Source organism: Gopherus flavomarginatus, chromosome 6, assembly GCF_025201925.1.
Source record: "Gopherus flavomarginatus isolate rGopFla2 chromosome 6, rGopFla2.mat.asm, whole genome shotgun sequence".
In the NCBI taxonomy this organism is placed as follows: domain Eukaryota; kingdom Metazoa; phylum Chordata; order Testudines; family Testudinidae; genus Gopherus; species Gopherus flavomarginatus.
In genome coordinates this window covers 39569563-39585092 of record NC_066622.1, presented here as the reverse complement: position 1 = coordinate 39585092, position 15530 = coordinate 39569563, and the positions used below count along the sequence as shown (strand labels likewise).

The 15530-nt window shown below is 42.9% G+C and overlaps 1 protein-coding gene across 6 annotated transcripts in view; it reads left to right on the top strand.

The window, feature by feature from the left end:
* Window positions 1–15530, top strand: part of HRH1 (histamine receptor H1) — a 367533-nt gene that overhangs the window by 258863 nt on the left and 93140 nt on the right. For 3 of the 6 annotated variants that reach the window (XM_050957839.1, XM_050957837.1, XM_050957836.1), the window contains exons 1-2: window positions 9146–9222; window positions 9901–9986. The exons of 1 other annotated variant lie outside the window; for it this stretch is intronic. The gene's annotated coding sequence lies outside the window, so the exon portion shown is untranslated. Of the gene's footprint in view, window positions 1–9145; window positions 9223–9900; window positions 9987–15530 lie in introns of those variants that run through there. 2 more of the 6 variants (XM_050957841.1, XM_050957838.1) reach the window with 1 other exon arrangement.

The following is a 15530-nucleotide window of genomic DNA, read 5'->3' as shown; positions in this document are numbered from 1 at the left end:
AGCTCAGCTCAGCCCCTTCAGTGATTTCAGCTCTTAATAGAGGAGCCCTGGTGTTGGTGCACCATTGGCTCAATGTGAATTCAGCTCAGCAGTCTTTAGATGGACTCCTAATAGAATCAAAATTAGCTCTACTCTTCAACAGTGGAGAGAGGAGGATGTGCAATTTGTGTTCCAGGCTCTCACAAGGGGCCCATACCATCAGGTACACAAACCAGTCCCCAACCTCTCTCTCTTCATGGGGTTTTGGAACCCATGTCCCATGTTTAGCAAGTACCACCCAACTGAGGTTGAGTCATTTCTGTCATAAAACAGTCCCACAGCTCCCCATTCACACAATCAGGATGACAAACTTTTCTTTTCCTGCCCCAATAACAAAAAAATTGGGGATCCCAGAGCTGTTAAAATAACCATCCCAGTCTGCTGTGGGCTTAAGCTAAGTGGAGGGTGGATGCCAATGCAAATCTTTCCCCATTCTTTGAAATTCTTGGAATTCTTTCCACATTCCCTACAATTCACCACCAGATGTCAGGGTAGCACTCATCCTGACTCTGCTTACATAATTAATTAATAAAGAATACATTATTTTTAAACTAGAGTGACTTTATTTCCTTAAGCAAGCTGTAATCGAAGGGGGAGGGTGGGTTGCTTGCAGGCAATGAGTCAATCAGGGGGCGGGGTTCATCAAGGGGAAACAAACACAGCAGCCACACTGTACCCTGGCCCATGATGAAACTCATTTTCAAAGCTTCTCTGATGCGCATCGCTTCCTGGTGCGCTCTTCTAATCGCCCTGGTGTCTGGCTGTGTGTAATCAGCGGCCAGGTGTTTTGCCTCAGCCTCCCACCCTGCCATAAAGGTCTCCCCCTTACTCTCACAAAGATTGTGGAGCACACAGCAAGCAGCAATAACAATGGGACATTGGTTTGGCTGAGGTCTAAGCAAGTCAGTAATGTGCGCCAATGAGCCTTTAAACGGCCAAATGCACATTCACCCACCATTCTGCACTTGTTCAGCCTGTAGTTGAACAACTCCTGACTACTGTCCAGGCTGCCTGTGTATGGCTTCATGAACCATGGCATCAAGGGGTAGGCTGGGTCCCCCAGGATAACTATAGGCATTTCAACATCCTCAACTGTTATTTTCTGATCTGGGAAGTAATTCCCTTGCTGCAGCCGTTTAAACAGAGTAGTGTTCCTGAAGACACAAGCGTCATGAACCCTTCCTGGCCATGCCACATGGATGTTGGTGAAACATCCCTTGTAATCCACCAGTGCTTGCAGCACCATGGAAATGTACCCCTTGCGGTTTACGTACTGGGTGCCCTGGTGCTCTGGTGCCAAGATAGGGATATGGGTTCCATCTATCGCCCCACCACAGTTAGGAAATCCCATTGCAGCAAAGCTATCCACTATGACCTGCACATTTCCCAGAGTCACTACCTTTGGTAGCAGCAGCTTAGTGATTGCTTTGGCTACTTGCATCACAGCAGCCCCCACGGTAGATTTGCCCACTCCAAATTGATTCCTGACAGACCGGTAGCTGTCTGGCGTTGCAAGCTTCGAGAGGGCTATTGCCACTCGCTTCTCAACTGTGAGGGCTGCTCTCATCTTGGTATTCTGGCGTTTCAGGGCAGGGGAAAGCAAGTCACAAAGTTCCATGAAAGTGCCCTTACACATGCAAACTTTTCGCAGCCACTGAGAATCGTACTAAACCTGCAAAACTATGTGGTCCCACCAGTCTGTGCTTGTTTCCCAGGTCCAAACTCGGTGTTTAATGGCTAGAACTTGCCCCATTACCAGCAGGATCTCCAAAGCGCAGGGGCCCGCGGTTTGAGAGAATTCTGCGTCCATGTCCTCATCACTCTTGTCACCGTGCTGCCGTAGCTGCCTCCTCCTCGCTTGGCTTTGCAGGTCCTGGTTCAGCATAGACTGCACGAGAATGTGCGAGGTGTTTACAACGTCCATGATTGCGGTCTTGATCTGAGCAGGTCCATGCTTGCTGTGCTATGGCGTTTACACAGTTTACCCAGGAAAAAAGGCACAAAACAGTTGTCTGCTGCTTTCATGGATGGAGGGGTGAGGCTGTACCCAGAACCACCCACGACAATTTTTTTTGCCCCATCAGGCCCTGGGATCTCAACCCAGAATTCCAAGGGGCCGGGGAGACTGCGGGAACTATGGAATAGCTACGGGATAGCTACCCACAGTGCAACGCTCCGGAAATTGACGCTAGCCTCGGTACATGGATGCACACCACCGAATTAATGCGCTTAGTGTGGCCGCGTGCTCTTGACTTTATACAATCTGTTTTACAACACCGGTTTATGTAAAATCGGAATAATCCCGTAGTGTAGACATACCCTGTGAGAGCTGTTCTGTAGGTGCTCTAACTTGTCATTGCACTGTGGCCCCCTTCTGACAACAAAAATTACTACTCGACCCCAGTAGGGCAGATCAAAGCCCAAGCCCACCCCAGCCCCGCAGCCCTGGGCAGAGGGGCCAAAGCTAAAGCCCCAGGGCTGCTGCCCTGGGCAGAAGGCATGTAACCTTAGCCCCCTTGCCCAGGGCTGAATCCCTCAGGCCTCAGCCCTGGGTGGTGGTGCTCAGGCTTCGGCTTCAGACCCCAGCAAGTCTAACACCAGCCTTGGCAACTCCATTCAAATGGGGTTGCGACCCATTTTGGGGTCCCAACCCTCAGTCTGAGAACCCTTGAACTTCACAAAAGTGATTTTAGTGTTTATAACCACATTGCTAGATTTTTGTCTTCCTGCCCTTTTATTTCACTCTCTTCTTACCAAACTGTGGAATACTTTTAACTCCCCTGGGTAGTAGGTCAGTTATTTGACTGATCAGTGAATCTCATCATTTGGGGCAGAAAATAGGAATGTCTAATTGTCCAGAAATCAGGCAGGAAGCTCACCTAGAGTTTAATAAACCCTCACTACTTTCATTTGTGTCCTGCAGTGCACAAACCACTCATTCAATACAATACTAAAGCATTTCTCATAACATTATTTTTGCAGTTCAAGTGTTGGACTATACATTGTTTATGGCTTTTATTTTATGCATCTGACTGAACCCAAATGAAGATTTTGATGACCCAGTTTAAGTTCCATTTTTCCCTGACTTGTCAAGGTGACATATTTATAAATGAAATGTTTGTCCATTATGCAATAGTACTTGATTTTGTTCCAGAGTGGGTTACTGTACTCTGGCTCCAGACTGAAACCAATCATACAAACAGCCTTTGAGATATTACTTTAGTTGCAGAAAAGGATCATCAGTTCTATTCACATTGAACCCAACCCTATGAATACTATGTACCCGAATACTAATTGTATATATATTTACATGGGCAACTACATTTGAAGGCATAATTGTAATAAATACAGGAAGATACATCCATTATATTTCTGACATAATGACCTTCTTTACTCTATGGCATAATAAATGAGAGAGAAATAAATACTGTATATGCATATGCAGAACACTAATAACATACAATAATTTAATTCTTATAACGAAATCTCTCTGCAGGCAGTTTGCACCTCCCTTCAAATTCTTGAAGCTACAGGCTGTTATTTCCAGTGGAAATGTTCTTTTGCATTTCCACAACTCATGAGCTCTTACAATGAGTATCAAACTACCTCATGCTACAACTATGCACCACATAGGCTATGTCATAGTGTCTTTCCCCAACCTGAACCTTAGAGTTCAAAAGTTGGGGTACCAGCATGAATTCCTCTAAGCTTAATTACCTGCTTAGATCTGATAAGCTGCCACCAATCAGGAATTTCAGTGCCTGATACACTCTGGTCCCCTCAAAACCTTCCCTGAGGACCCCCAAGACCCAGACCCCCTGGATCTTAACACAAGAAAAGTAAACCCCTTTCCTCACTGTTGCCTCTCCCTTCTTTTTCCCTCCAGGTGTTCCCTCCCTGGGCTCCTGGAGAGATAGACAGATTCACGCTCCATGAATCTAAAACAAAGGGATTCCACCCTTCTCCCCTCCCTTCCTCTTCCCTGTTAAGTACAGACTCAATTCCCTTGAGCCTCAACAAGGGGAAAAATCAGACAGGTCTTAAAAGCAAAACTTTTAATAAAAAGAAAGAAAAAGAGTAAAAGTTATCTCTGCAATTTAGATGGTAAAAGTTACAGGGTCTGTCAGCTTATAGAAACTGGAGAAAAAGCCTCCTCCGGCAGAAATACAACAGTCAAATACACATTTGCAAATAAAGAAAAACAATCAAAAGAATATAACCGCCTTTCTTACTAATATACTCACTATTCTGAATATATAAGAGACTGTAGCAGGGAGATTGGCAAGAAACCTGGTTGCACGTCTAGTCCCTTCCAGTACGCAGAGAGAACAAAGCAAAACCAAAAAAACCAAACAGAGGCTTCCCTCCACCGAGATTTGAAAATATCTTGTTTCCTGATTGGTCCTCTGGTCAGGTGTTTGGTTCCCTGTTTGTTAACCCTTTACAGGTAAAAGAGACATTAACTCTTAACTATATATTTATGACAGGCTAGATCCCTGAGTTGTGCCCAGAGTGCTAGTCATGTGCACATCCATAAAGGTGGCTTAAAGCAGAATCTAATGTTGCTTCAATTCCAGAATAGTCCTTTGCCAAGCAACAATCATCCCAAAGGGCAGATTCTGTAGTTAGTGGCTGCACTGGCACAGGGAAGTCCCAGCCATACCCTGTTTCTGCTGCTGTGCAGACATCAGGGGGGAAAAATGGTACTGCAGCCCCTATTGGAGTTCTAAGCCCCCTTTTTAATAGTGTAGTCCTCCCAGGTCTGGTTACAGTGGTTTTAGGACCAGATTCCCCTGGCAGTCCAGAACCACACAGGAACATCTGTCCCTATTTGCCTACATAAATTACTAGATTATGTTAAAGATGAATGAAATCGTTTAGAAAAGAGAGAGACCACCTGAAACATCTCCCATTTTTAGAACCAAATTTGAATCAAACCTTTTAAAATAAATATTTAGTGCTTTTGTGTTTCTGGCTCAGCAGAACCAACAGTGACAAAATAGTGCAACAGAGACTGTTCTTGTAATATTGTAGTTAGAACTGTACTGTATGTAGTACTGAGTGTTGAAATATTTCCAACCGTAGCTTGCAGAGTCAAGAAGCCAGATTCAATTGTAGCCAATTATTTCATTTAATTATTTAAGAGAGATTTATTGTTATAGTATGTACAATTAATCAATGTGTGATGGAGAGGCATAAGTAGGCTAGGATCATAGGCATATAAGGTTAACACAGTGTTAATACAACTTCATTGATTTGTGGAATAGCACTTGTATATGATAGTGGGGAATTTGGCCCATAGTGTTGTGGGGGGTCATTTATACTCTCAGACGCTTATTGAAATGAATCTAAATTCTGAAGTTTAGTTGGGAGAGAGGGGCAGGAGCACAAGGTGCTCCTGTGCTGGGTTTATATAGAAGCTGTGGACCAATCAGGACCCCAAGCATTCTGTCTATCGATTATATTTATAAGTACTGATTGCATTTGATTTTGGCCCTAAAGCTCCAAAGAAACTCAGGGAAGTAGGTTCTAACCCTTGGTAGTCTGAAAACAACCACCAAAACTAAAAAGATAACAACCACCATCAAAACAAAAAAAATCCTTAAATACTTGCATGAAATTCTGTTGTGTGAAATTGCCCAAGAATCACACAGATCCCATCTGGAGTCATTATCCAGTCTAAGTTTGAACGCTCATTTAAATTTAAGGCCAATCTGCCAACCTATCCTCTGGTTTGATTTCCTGGCATCCAAGCCTGGCTTGACTCCTAGTGTCTGACTTCTCATTCCGATCTACAGTTTGTCTCTTTCCTCTGACCTCTTGGTATCTTGATGCAACCTAACTTTGACTCACAACCTGTGGCTCTGTCCACTAGGTCCCTTATTGGGGTTCAGCTTCTATCCTAGCAATTTTTAGCAGGTCACTGGGTGGTAGGTTAGAGTGTGCTTGTGCCTAAGACTCTTGTGGCCCAGGTTTCAAGACCTGTAGTGGTCCCTGACTTGCTGTATGACTGTCTCGTACATCAGGGCCCCAATCTCTGCTGAGCTTTCAAGGCACTATACATAAGTAATAATAATAATCTCATCAGTTCAATGGTCTAATTAAGCCAGCATCCTGCCTGCAATAGCAGTTGGCACCAGATGCACAGAAGAAGGCACTTAAGTACTCTTTGGACCAGATATCGTTACCATCCTAAGCCTTTTTTGAGAGACAATGCTTCTGATGTTGACACCATTAATTTAGGCCTGAATAAAGACTGGGAGTGGCTGGGTCACTACAAAAACTAATTTCCCCTTTGTTAATACTCACACCTTCTTGTCAATTGTGGGGAGTGGGCCACATCCACCCTGATTGAACTGGCCTCATTAGTACTACAAAAACTAATTTCCCCTCTGTTGATATTCACCCCTTCTTGTTGGGAACGGGCCACATCCATGCTAATTGAATTGGCCTGGTTAGCACTGACACACACACACACACCCCTTGGAAAGGCAACTCCCATCTTTTCCTGTGCTGTATATTTATACCTGCCTACTCCATGCATGTGATGAAGCGGGTTATAGCCCACAAAAGATTGTACCAAATAAATTTGTTAGTCTCTAAGGTGTCACAAGGACTTCTCATTGTTAATACTTCTGACCGTTTGTTTTCCTTTTAACTCTGTTTTCAGGAGCATGTGTTTGTATGGAATGAGTGCTCAGCAAGAAATACCAATTGATTTGTCAATGGACTAGGACACCCACAGGGAAATCTTGTTAGTAGATGTATTAGTGGAAGTTACCAACAGTACTGATTCCTAATTTTCTCCCAGCAAATTATTTAAGTATTTCAAGATGAAGATGTTGTGTCTCAAACATTGAACTTACGTGGGAGTGAATTAGGAGGTTAAAAGCCACAGTAGAGTGGACTGAAGATGAAATTGCTACAGGTATGAAGCTTAATATGGTATTAATTGAGTAGTGGATGAGCATAAATACCAAGTACACAAGGAAGCACTGAACTCTAATCAGGAAGAAGGATGGGTTGAACTCTAATGATCTGTGCAGCAGTCTTTGTTACAAGTATCAATTTTCCCTGTAGACTTTATGGATGGCATGATGGCTGTATTATCTATCCCCAAAAAAGAACTTCCAAAACTAATGGTTGAATAGTAACTTATGTGTGAGATTTAGCTGATCAGGTACTTGAGCACAAATGTCCAGAATGGTCAGAATGATTAAAAAACAAAACAAAAAACAACCACCATCCCACTTTCTTAAGCAACTGTACAGTTACCTAATTGTATTTGAACATTTTGAATTGTCTTCAATAGCAAAGAGGTATCCTTAATAAGTGTATAGAAAACAGTTAGGTTTTTAGCCACATGCAGTTCACCTGCAAGAATCTGGTCTTTCTGATATTGATACTTTGGAGTTTCACCACACCCTGCAATGTTAGTGCCACTGCATACTTACCAGCCATAAAAAAAGAATATATTGGCTGTTCCTATACCAAATAAGGATTTGTAAAAGCAGCAAAGAATCCTGCGGCACCTTATAGACTAACAGACACGGCTACCCCTCTGATACAAATAAAGATTACTATTAATTTCTCTTGCATTTGGCTGATACCAGCTCTGGACTACTCCTGTGGGAAATTTACTCGGTTTGTGTAAATTACGCTGGATGAGAAAGCTTTGTTTCATCAGTTCTGTGTAATTTAAATAAACAAATACCTAGAAGAAATTATTTCACAATCTACCAACAGGGTTTAAGTGTATCTTTTAGTAGTACAATTTAAACAGGAAAGAACTAGAAAGTGGATGAAAAAGTCAAGTGTGATTTTAAACAGATCAGGGGGAAGAAAACAGAAAAATTACAATGTAACATCTTTTAAATCTAACAGCTGTTTATATGTTTAACATAAAATAGATGCTCTGCATAAGTGCAAATTATGAATGATTGCAATTTGTATAAAATGTGCAGTAATAATATAGTATATGCTATGATAAAGCAAGACCCAGGGAATCTCAAATATTTTTGAACAAATTGTCTCCCAGGACAAACACACACAAACACAAACACAAACACTCTCACATCCTCTGCCATTTACACGCATGCATGTTTATTCATAGCAAGTAGAAACATAATCTTGTCACTACAGTACAGCATCTGGAGACAGGAGGTCAGGGTCTTATGTCTGGCTCTTCCACAGACTTCCTGTATTACCTAAGACAAATCACTTAACCTTTCTGCATCAGAGTTTCCCTATCTGTAAAATGGGAATCAGATCTTCATAAGTAATGAATTGATGTTTCAATGCACTTTAAGATTGTTGTTAGAAAGAGTCTATGGAAGTGAAAAATCATCTTATTTATCAAATAAACAAATACAGTTACACCCTGGTGCTCTCTCTAAAGCACTTTTGTATTATTCATCCTAATTCAAGCACAAACTGCTTGGCTTTTACTTTTGTAAAACTGCTTGGCTTTTTTTTTGTTTTATATTTGCTCTTCAAAATGAAATATATTTGCAGTGCTTATATGGAAATATTTTCAAGCTTGCTTTTAGTGGTCTTGAAAAGCATGGCTTTTTGATCAAAATGTTGTTTTGTTTTTGTTTGTTTGTTTTTTTGGTTTTTTAATTTACATTTTCTGGGATTTCTTTGTTCAGCAAAAAAAATAGAAACCCCAAACTTTTTGCAGGAAATTATTAAAAACATCCCTTTTAAAAACCATTTCCTTCCCCCTCCCCAATGCATTCACATTTCCCGACCAGCTCTAGCTCTGGACTGATTCTCAGAGGTTCTGAGCACTCACACTGGGCGTGTGCGGCCCACATGTAAGCCCGGTCCAAACTTGCCTTTCAGCCTGGGAGCTCATCTTACCACCTATTGGAAGTGGGAGAGAAATAATTAGATCATCCGCTCCCGGTAGAGCTGTGAGAAGACGAAGACAAGCCATCGTTCCCATAGGGATGGACATTTAACTGGGGAGTGGGAGGAAAATCCCAGCCAGCGTGGGAGTGTCTGAGCCCAGGCCCGCAGCGCAGAGGAGCCGCACACTCGTGTTCCGGCTTCCTGCACAAAGACAGCGCCGCAGGGCGCAGCTTCGCCGGAGTTACAGACAGGCAGAGCCAGCACAGACCCCAGGAACCAGCTGGCACGTACCTCTGCTGCACACGGGAAACTTCCTTCACCAGAAAGGTGAGGCAATCCCGTGGCTGCAGCTACGCGCCGCTCCTGACAGCAGGGAAGGGATCTCGGGAACTGAGCACAGTAGCTGCCTCCGGGCACGCACAGACAAAGCGAGCCAGAGCCGCCGCCTGTCCCTGCCCAGCAAAGCTCCCTGGCTGCCTGCACGGACCCAGCCCTCTGCCCCTAGTCCAAGCCCCAGTGCGCCCCAGTCCCATCCCTTGTGCGCCCCGGTCCAGTGCCAGCCTCTGTGCGCCCAGTCCCAGCTTCTGTGCGCCCCGGTCCAGTCTCAGCCTCTGTGCGCCCCGATCCTGTCCCAGCTCCTGTGCGCCCAGTCCCAGCCCCTGTTTGCCCCGGTTCCGTCCCAGCCCCTGTGAGCCCCGGTCCCATCTCCTGTGTGCCCAGTCCAAGCCCCTGTGATTCCCGGTCCTGTCCCAGCCTCTTTGCGCCCAGTCCCAGCCCCTGTGCGCCCCGGTCCCATCCCGGACTCTGTGCGCCCAGTCCCATCCCCTGTTTGCCCCGGTCACCTCCCAGCCTCTGTGCGCCCAGCCCCAGCCCCTGTGCGCCCCAGTCCCGTCCCTGCCTCTGTGCGCCCCTTCTCTCCCGCTCCACTCTTTGCGCCCCACTGCCCTGCCTGCCTGTATCTGCGTGCGCTACTGTCAAGTCTCAGGGCGCTTGTGCTCCTTACAGCGCTGGGGAGCTGGAAAGTTTCCCGTCCCAGTCCGAGCCCTATAACAGGGATTATCCAAACCAGAAGAATTTCCTCATTTTGCTCGGTGAGTATTTTAATCTCTCTCTCCCCCAGCCTTTCGTCCTTTCTGGGAATGTTATTGGGAGTCCCAAAGTGGTTCCCACCCTACCAGCTCAGGCTGCTTCTGTCCCAGAGCCGAGGGAGCCAGGGAACACTGGGAGAGGTGGAAGGAAATGTAAACCAGAGAGCACTTAGGTGACAGGACTTCGGGACACACTGAATAGTGACAAACAGTGCTTTGGCCATCTTGAGATCAGTAGGCAGCAAGCCCTTGGTGGGGCAGGGATAGGGTCCCTGCAGGGCAGGAAGGGCTGGGCGGGATGTGGACAAGTGAGAATGGGATTAATAATGCTGAAATGGAAATACAGCAAGGACTGCAGTTTAAATAGAATCCCAGAACTAATGTGCCCACTGAAGATAGCTGGCAGGTGCCTAACAGTCTAGAAGCAGTGGGAGTGAGCTCTGATCTTTACACACATACCCCTCACCTGTCTCTTCCTAACATCTGATCACTGGTTGGAAGGGCTTGATTTGGAAAGTATTTTCCCAATCCTGCTCACTGAAAGCAAATGGCAGAAGTTGTCTGTTGGGTACCAGGAACTCTTCCCAGCTAACACAGGTGAGCACACTTTGAGAGAGTGTGCTCCATCCTGAATAAGCTCTTGGTTTGTTTACGGAATTGTGATTTTGGTGTTAGTAGTTGCACAGGATAGAAAATGTTATTTAAAGTTTACAACGAGACAGAGTGCAGCACTAACGCCAAGGCATTGGAGGTTTATACCATCACCAGATAAGCATGTCTCAAAGCACCAGGGAGTAGAAAGAAAGTGTTCTAACTTTGGTTTGCTGCTTTGTTTGTTCCCTGAAACACGTTAATGAAAAATGTAGGCTTTCATTTGTAATTCAGCACAGAGGAAATCAAGCTACTTATTTTGTGAACAAACAATTAAGCTGTACAAATCTAAAGTCGTGCACAAACTATAATCAGCAACATAATTGTGGCAAATGCTATTGCTTTGTTCAACGAATCTAAGCACAAAATATTCTGACATGTAAGTGTTTGAGTAGAACAGAAGGTCCTCAAGTCATGTTTAATATTGTATTATCAATTACTCTGGATCTCAACAGAAGGTGACAAGTTATTGTAAATATTATCGTCAGTACTTTCGAAAGGACATTGTATGTGTCAATGTTGTAAACAACATCATGGATAATGATATTCTAGAGATGCCTTTTAGTGGCACTGTAATTAATAATGATTGCTGTAGTTTTCCAAAAGGATCTGATTTCATTCTGCAGAAGCAAGGACTTTTAGCTAAAATCCCTCCCTTCACTCAGAGCTAGCGGGGACTACATGTTTCCAGTGTAACCTCCTCAGACAACATTGCCCTGTGGTTTATGCCTAAACTGACAGTGTTAAATTAATGTTACTTTTAAATAAATGAATCTGTTTTGATATTGCAAGAATTAGATAAACATTCTTCAGCCACTGGATGATTTTACATATCATACTGTAAGCACTATAATGCATTGGGCTAGATTAGCTAACAAAACCTTACTCACATGTGCAATCCTCACTCATGCCATACTCCCATTGGAATCAGTTAGACTTCCCATATGAGCAAACAAGAATTTGCAGGGTTGGGCCATTGATTTACACCTAATGTTTGTATACCTGCAGGTTTGAAGATGTGCAAATACCCATGTTTCTGCCCAGGGTCTGTTGTGAGTCTACACTGATAGTATCTGTCTATACAATTACCCAAACTGCATGTGTTGACATTTGAGTTTGCAAAAAAATTGCCCTTAAAGACTTGGAGATATAAATGTACAGTCTGGGTGGAGGCCCTTTGATAATGCAAGTCTATATCCGTAGTACAATGGAAGTAGTTTTAGCTTGAACTGAGAATTCCTTTGTTTATGGAGTTTTGTCTGATTTTTAAACCTTACACCTATGTCTAGACTACACACCACTGCCATTAGCATATGTGTAGCTACATGCTGCAGTGAAAAGCCTTCTGCACCCACACTGTGAAAGGCTCTGGCATGGGACAGACAGCAGGGAAAAGCTTCAGCAGTTCCCCAGTGCTGGAGCCTATCCCTGCATCCGGCCGGAAAAGGCGTTGACAGGGGCAGGCAGCTGGGAAAGGCTTTTCCAGCTGCCTCCCCTCTTCCAGAGCCTTTCCCTGCAGTGGAGAAAGTCTCCAGCAGTAGGAAGGCACCAGGACACTACACTGCTAAAAACAGCGGCATAGGTGGAGGCACAGCTTTGGCAGGTGGAGACTCATGAAGGGTGTGTACTCGGGCACATGCCCTACTGCTGCAGGTGTGTCTGTGCTCAACACGCCTAAGCCATGCCTCACCGACTGCACTGCTATTTATACCCAGGCTAGTTTATACCCAGGCTACCCGACTACATGCTGCTGAAAGGAGCACAAAGTACAGCTGTAAAGGTTACAAATCGCTTGTGTAGACAAACCTTAGGGTACAAGGTGTATTTTAAAATATGTTAGCTAACACATTTGAACTAACTTGATTTAAACTCTATTATAGACAGAACAAACTGGATTTGGTCAAAGTGAACCTTGGGCTCTCCCTAGACTGCGCTTCACTGTAAAGTAGAGCAGCCTCTGCTGTATTTTTCACCAGCTGCCAATATCCCTCAAGGGCCAATCTAGCAATCAGGGATTTGGGGGCCATAGACACCACACTCCTCTTACCTGGCCATGCCTCACACACAGTAGCTATAGAAGTCACTATTGTAGCTCCATACCAGTGGCTCTCAAACATTCCAGACAACTGTGCCCCTTGCAGGAGTCTAATTTGTCTCGCCTACCTAAGTTTCACCTCACTTAAGAACTACTTGCTTACAAAATCAGATGGTAAAATACAGAAGTGTCACAACACAATATTACTGAAAAATTGCTTTTCTCTTTTTACCATATAATTATAAAAGGCATCACTTGGAATAGAAATATTGTACTTACATTTCAATGTATAGTGTATAGAGCAGTATAAACAAATCATTGTCTGTATGAAATTGTATTTTGTACTGACTTCACTAGTGCTTTTTATGTTGCCTGATGTAAAACTAGGCAAATATCTAGATGAGTTGATGTACCCCCTGGATTCCAGCTGTACATAGTAGCCATAAACCTGACAGATCTGGCCATTTGATAACTGCTGTCTGAAGGAATCCTTAGGTGGTATAGAGCAGTGATTCTTAACCAGGGGTACATGTACCCCTGGGGGTACGAACAGGTGACCTGTTCGTACCCCCAGGGGTACATGTACCCCTGGTTAAGAATCACTGCTCTATACCACCTAAGGATTCCTTCAGACAGCAGTTATCAAATGGCCAGATCTGTCAGGTTTATGGCTACTATGTACAGCTGGAATGGCACAGTGTGGTCAGAAGGCTCCCAAGGATGTGACCCATTGCCTTTAAAAGTAAAACTACTTTCAAGCATATCAGGCAGAGAGCAACTTTTCAAATTCAAGGATAAAGGTATTTGGTAAAATAGGATGTAAAATGAATGAGCCAAATTCGTCCCTGGTGTAACTACACTGATGCTGTTAAACTCCAGTCATTTCAGTGACGTTATACCAAGGAAGAATATGGCCTAGTGTCTTTTTCATTCCTTGACAATTGTTTTCCTAGGAGTAGTTTAGTGTATATGTAGCTAAAATTAGCAACAACATTCCTTGTGTTGTTCACAGCCAAAAGCTTTACCACTTGGACAATGAATGATTATATAATAAAAGAGATGATCTGTAAAATGCTGACAGTTGTGTTCTGTGAACAATCTCATTGACAGCTCTGAAGAATTTGTATAACATAGAAATCTCCCTTGTTTCAACTATCACCAGAGAAAAGAAAATACACTAAAACCCCACTCAGAACAGTTCGAGCACAATTTCTTAAATGTCATTTTTCAGATTTGTACAGTGAATTTGGTTTTGTTAGTTTTCATGGCATGGAGCGAGCATTTTTTCACATGGCTAGTTAAATAATCCATCAGAGCACAAGCAACACACATAGGATTTAAATTAATTTTCATCAGCATTGAACAGGATTTGAGAGATTCATATGAGCACTATACAGTAAGGGATCAGTCCTTCAAACTATAGAGTGCCTGCTGTGTGGTGTAGTGCCCTCGACTCCTGATTAAACTAATGAGCTTTGAGGGCAGTCTCCAGCTTGCAGGGTCTATACTTGGCCAAATAGTATTTGCCAAACCAAAATTTTGACATATTTAGGCCATTTTGGGTTCACGATACAGAAATTGTTCCCAATGTCTTTTCTATTATTATTGAATTTATATTATGGTACCACCTAGGGAATCCAAATGGGATTACATCCACGTTATTCTGGAACTGCACATATCATGAGATGGTCCCAGCACGGAAGGCTGTAAATGTAGTCACTGTTCACAAGTATTACCAGCTTGCTTGGACGAATAATTGTCAGACCATGGCTGGTTTGTGAGGTATTCATAAACTATTTACTATAACTGTGTGCTATTCATTATTCACAATTACTGGCGTGTGATTGGTCACATGATATTATTTTTGCTCTTTTGATTGGTCAGTGAAGCAATAACTAAGAAGGAGAACAAAGAGCAAACACCACACTTTTTTGGTAAAACTTTGAGAAGCTTTCTGGGTACTCACATATAATTCCAAGATCATCTCTACATGTTCCACATAATAAATACTATGACCCACTGAATTCAATGAGTTATTTATCTGTATATAAATATGAATTTTTCATTATTTGTAGAGATCTAATTGGTCCCAAACAATCCTGTAAAATTATTACATCATATTCATTATTTCATTAATCAAAACGTAGCGGCTATACTCACTATCTCAGTAAACATGCTGATTAAAGATGGGTCAGAAATGGTTTTCCCATCCCATGAGAGCTTTTGAGATTTCACAAAAAATTTCCCATCCTGAATCCAGATGAAAGAAAAGTGAAATGTTGGAAGTTTTAATGAAAAAATAATACCTCACCCCCCCCCCCCAAAAAATACTAATTGGATTGGGTCAATCAAAACCTTTTGTTTTGATCATTTTGAAAGGTTTCACTTTAATTTCAACTTTTTTTTAGCCTTTTTTTTCTTTCAAAACAAAAAGTCATTTTGAACCCAAAACCAAAACGTTTCATTTTGAAAATGTCAAAACAGGCCATTTTGATCATTTCTAAACTTTTTCTTTCACAATTTTTCAAATTGGGAGTTAGTAAAATTGAACCTGACCCATGAATAGTATCAGTTTTGAGAAAATTTGGAATGAGCTCTACTGTTAATGCTTCTAAAGCACATCAATTCTAATAAAAAAATTCTCATTCATTATAGAAGGCCCCAACTTTCTTATGACCCTAAATAACACTGTCTATGAGTCTTCTTGTCTAAGAAGTTAATGGTAATCCCCATGTCTATCATTAAATAAATATGTGTTTCAATATTCCAAGAATTAGTTGTGCATTGTTCAGCCAGATGGATGCACATTTTTTTCTTCTTCCACCTCCACACATACCATTCAAGTGCTGAGAATGGTTTGG